We start from the raw sequence: 4927 nt of genomic DNA on the forward strand, positions 1-4927 counted from the left end.
GCTAGACAGGGAACAGTACCCGGGGGCAAGTGCTAGCTAAGGGGGCTGGGGAGGGGGACTGGTAAAGAAGGGCCTGGCCACAGTAAGACTCATAAGGGACCAGGAAACCAGTCACAATGCAGGGGGCATTTAGCATGAGAGGGAGAGAGGGAAGGAGGAGGAGAAAAGCAAGGTCTTGAGCTTCTGGGAATTTAAGGAGCGCTGGCTCAAGTGTGAGAGAGGCTGGGAGGCCATTCCAGAGGGAGGCCCCTGCCGAAGAAAGTGATCTACCCCCACTCTCTGCTTGGAAAAACATCTGAGCTGCAGAGAGTTGGAGCTAGAGTACCAAAGGACTCTAGCAGGGGGGTAAATAGGTAGCGAAAGTTGGATGTAGCGGGTTCCCAGGCCCCAGAAAGCCTTAACAATGATGCAGAGAGTCTTGAATTTGATCCTTGCAGCCACCTAGAACCAGTGGAGAGATTTTAGGGCTGGGGAGATGCGGTCCCTGGGATTGAGGCCAAGGATAAATCTTGTAGTCCTATTCTGGATTAGTTGGAGAGGGTGGAGGGAGGAAATAGGTAAATTGGGTAAGAGGCTGTTGCAATAGTCAATCCTGGAAAGAACCAGATCTCTGGAGACATTGAGTTCCAGGGAAAAGGTGAGGAAAGGGAGAATGCCTCTAAAAAGGTAAAGCTGATAGTGGGCCTGCTTGGCAAGGTCAGTAATATGAGGAGAGAAGGAGAGAGAGGAGTCAAAGATGACCCCCATGTTTTTTGCCTTGCAAGAGGGTGAAGGGAGAGGGTCCAAGGAGGGTGGCCAGAGAGTAAGAGGAAGGGAGGGGGCAGGTGTCCCAATGAGAATGATCTCAGTCTTACTGGCATTAAGGCAGAGATAATTAGCAGCACACCATGCCTGAATAGCATTCAGTCAGGAATGGGAGAGGAGGGGGAAGAGGAAGAGGAGGGGAGCTTTAAGGAGAGCTGTGTGTCATCCGCATAACACTGGAAATGAGGAGAGAAGGTGGAGATCAAGTGGGCAAGAGGGACAAAGTAGATGTTGAAAAGCCAGGGTGAGAGGATAGTCCTGAGGGACACCACATGTAGAGAGTGACGTGGAGGAGAGAAAGGAGCCCACTTGGACCCGGGAAGGTCGATCTAAGAGGAAATAGGTCAACCCGTCCAGTCACCGGTCCGTGATGCCAAGGGTACCATGGAGCCAATTTACGAGGGTGGTATGATTTACCGTGTCAAAGGCAGAGGACAGGTTGAGCAGTTGGAATTGAGGTTAGAGAGCAGGTCTTCACATGTGTTCAGGAGAGCAGTTTCTGTGCTATATTTTAGGGCCATTTGCCTCCTGTAACCATGTTTCCGTTATGCACATGTCAATATTGTTGTCAATAATATAGTCATTCCATCGCCCATTTTTTTGCAGCTTATGTTTTGGCGCCATATTTTCCAATGAGGTTTTGTGGCAAGAAATCGGCAACAAAATATTACAGGGAAAAAACAGGCGATAAATGAACGTCATATCAACAGCATGTTTTGCAAGAAAGCGTGTGTTCATTAGATATAGTTTGATATGCTGGAGGTTTCTACGTAGGTTTTCAATGCTGGTACCAGTGTGCTTCTCTAAAGCATGTATGTCATTCCTGCTCGGGTGTGAGGTGTTGTCGTGACTGGTTATGTTTTCTTCAATAGTTTTAGTGCCTCAGGGGTTGAAAATTAAATCTTTCCCTTGGTGTTGAGTGCTTTTAATTCTTGGGGGGAGCATTGGCAGCTTTTTCCTCAGTCCCCAACTAATTGACTTGGGCCATGGTCTAAGTTGGGGAGGGGATCGTTCTGGGGAAGTCGGGACATTTCTCGGGGGAGATATGTAAGATCAAGTTAATTTCTGGTGACAGTGCGTGGAGAGGGGTTTCGTCAGCAGTGCCACTGTACCTTAGATTATTGACTGGGGTTGTCATGCTCTCTGCTAGCATCTTATCAATGTAACTATGAACAACCGCATCCCTGCGAAGTTTCTGGGCTGCCAGGAGTAACGTTAGTTCAGGGTGAAGCCCCATAATGAGCGAGTACTGTATCGAGGTATAGTAGTGAGAGGCTGAGGAACAGGGACTTACCCAGTTCTAGTGTATATTATTTGGCTTGTTCCAATGCCCACGCGTCCAGTTGCGGGCCAGCGCAGACCAGCCCAAACGTGTTGATGCACCAACAATGGAAGAAAAACCATGCGCTTGCAGGGAAATGTAGTTCTTTAGAACTACTGGGTGATCGCAGCGTGACTGGCAGTATTGTTAGAACTGCTAGTCACCGCGATCTTGTAGTTACTGTGAAACGCTAAGAATAATGCAAAGTCGAATCTAGATGAATCTTCAAATTATATGCAGAGTATGCTGATATGATCCCGACAAATTGCCAATTCAATTTCAAGAACTGTTTTTTTTTTTTTTTTTGGCAGAGTGCGCGTATTATCCACAGAAAGAGTTGAAACATCTCAGCATGAGTACTAGTCTGCCCACAATGCATCTGTTGTCCGAAGTACAATTTTATACAGTTTTAGAAATTAAAACAACGTGCAACTTGCAGTAATCATACAGTCAGACCCCTAAGGAAGTCCTGCGGCACTGTCTGGGACCTGGTTTTTAAAGGCGCAGACCAGCACAAATGCACCGGCTGTTGTGTATTGTTGATGATTGCCCATTGATGAACCGCACTGGTCACCTGGCTACCCTATGATCTCGTACCCAGGTCCCCTCCTCCACCAGCTGCACACATGCACTGCCTCCCAGGCAACCTCTACACTTGGGGGCTGTTTCTGTATCCCTACAGTCCCCACCAGCTCCTGACACTTGGTGTCTGCAATCACCCCTGCACTTGCCACAAGCTGCTGCACTTTTTACCCATTGTTTTTATTTATTCTATTTATTTATTACTGTTGATCCTATGTACTGCACCGCCCCCTCCCCTTCCTCCCCGCACTTTCCCTTTCCCCCGTTCCCTGCGCTTGTGCGATCTCAATGTCACCTGTCCTAGTAAAATCGTTGTCTCTGTCTTCTCTCTGTACCCCCTCCCTTGCCTCATCAGGCCTTGAAACACTTGTGTATAGGCGCGTTATAAATGCCATATCATATCATTGCATATGCTATACAGCTGATGATCCTTTGAGCATCGTACCATCAATAACTAATCTCCCACACTAGCGTGAGGGGGGATTAGGGGATTAGTTATTCTATGGCAAGACAGGAGGCTCATATTATGCAATTTTGAATCCCTTGCATCCCATTAGTACAACATGAGCAATACAATAGTGATAATACAATAAAATAATACGAGAAGAAAGGGTTTTAAATATTTTCATTTGATCAATCAAGCAAACGCAAGAGTATTGCCCAAGGCTAGACTACCTGAATAACTGCAAGAAAACAACTGGAAAGATGTGCCAATTCCAGCGTTCCTCACAGGCCACCAAAACCAACTGGTTACAAAGAGGGCGGGGGAAACACTGAACAAAGTCTTCCTATACTAATAGGTTAGGAAAAAAACAAAGGAGTGATAAACTCCTGTGTTGTACAATCAGACATTTAAAACACTTAAATTCATACCATCTTTTGGGAACCTATATAGTAAACGAAAGCAGTTAAACGGCTCTCTTGGTGATAAGAAAAAATATCCGCTAGGGGTGAAAGCTTTGTAGGTTCCATCCCATATGTTAAAGGAAGATATCATATTAGAAACAAGACATGTCACAGAACTACACTGGGAAACCAAGTGGGAAAGGCAAATCTTCATAAAAGGTAAAATGGGAGAAAAAGGACATTTTATTAACATGTTCTAGGACGACCTAGCTTGAGCGGATCTGAAAAACAATAGACTTGCAATAGACCTGGGGCCTTTTGTACCCAGAAAAGTCTACTGCAAGCCCTGTCCTCAACCCACAATTGTCCCCAGACATGTGTATACTAAGAACAGGTATGTCTTCTGGAGGCAGAAGCAGAATGGAAGAGAGGGCCTCACCTGAAACCCAGCAGCTAGCGTTAAATAACACCCGGACTAAGAAAAAACCCCAACCAGGGATCCCTGATGACAAAGTGATAGTCCCGAAAAAAATCCTTGAAAGACCAGGAAGAGTTAAACCAGCCAAACAGCCAAGACGGAGCCCCTCAGACCTCCTGAGCTCTTGAAGAAGAACTCTTCTACCTGACCAAAGGAAGATATTTACAAAACCTGACCCTTAAGATACCGAACGTGGCAAGGAGAAAACGTATCTTACATCCAATCGCTATCAATATAGTGATACTTGGACGCCCTTGTAGATGAGCCAGGTGTTTGGACCTTATCTCCTCCCCCATGGTTGACAAATCCCCTAGAGCAGAGATCTTCAAACTGTGGGGCGCGCCCCCCCATGGGGGCGCCAGAGACCAGCATGAAATGGATTGGAGGAAATGGGAAGGGGCAGCTCACATGGTCAGACTGGACCATAAAACGGTCTTAGGCACCAATGAAAAAAATGTCCAGCAGTTGCAAATGGATATTCAGTCCTTTAGTCACACACTGTTTGAATAGTACCCAAAGGGTTGTTTTTTGTTCAAATGTAAACAAATTGTTTAAAGAATATTTATTCAGCAACAATGGTCAAAACTACTAGCTGCATAGTGAAGTAACTCCTCAAACTGGCCCACATTGGCCAAAAAAGTGGCCCATTTTGACTGGTCTACACTAGCATTTTGCATTTTTGGTACAGTCATCGCCCTATTGCCCATAGGCCAGTCCAAGCCTGCCGAGTCGTCCATAATGGGTGAGAGGGCGTCCACCCACTTGCCACCTCACCCATTATGGAGAAGCCGAGGATCCAGCCCAGTGAAACACTGAGCACTCCCTCAGCTGCTTTCTCCAGCTGAGGGAGTGCTCCTGGGCTGGCTGAACTGTCAAAGGGAAACACTGTTTGCCTT

Source organism: Ambystoma mexicanum, chromosome 3q, assembly GCF_040938575.1.
Source record: "Ambystoma mexicanum isolate Mex_15411 chromosome 3q, UKY_AmexF1_1, whole genome shotgun sequence".
NCBI lineage: Eukaryota > Metazoa > Chordata > Amphibia > Caudata > Ambystomatidae > Ambystoma > Ambystoma mexicanum.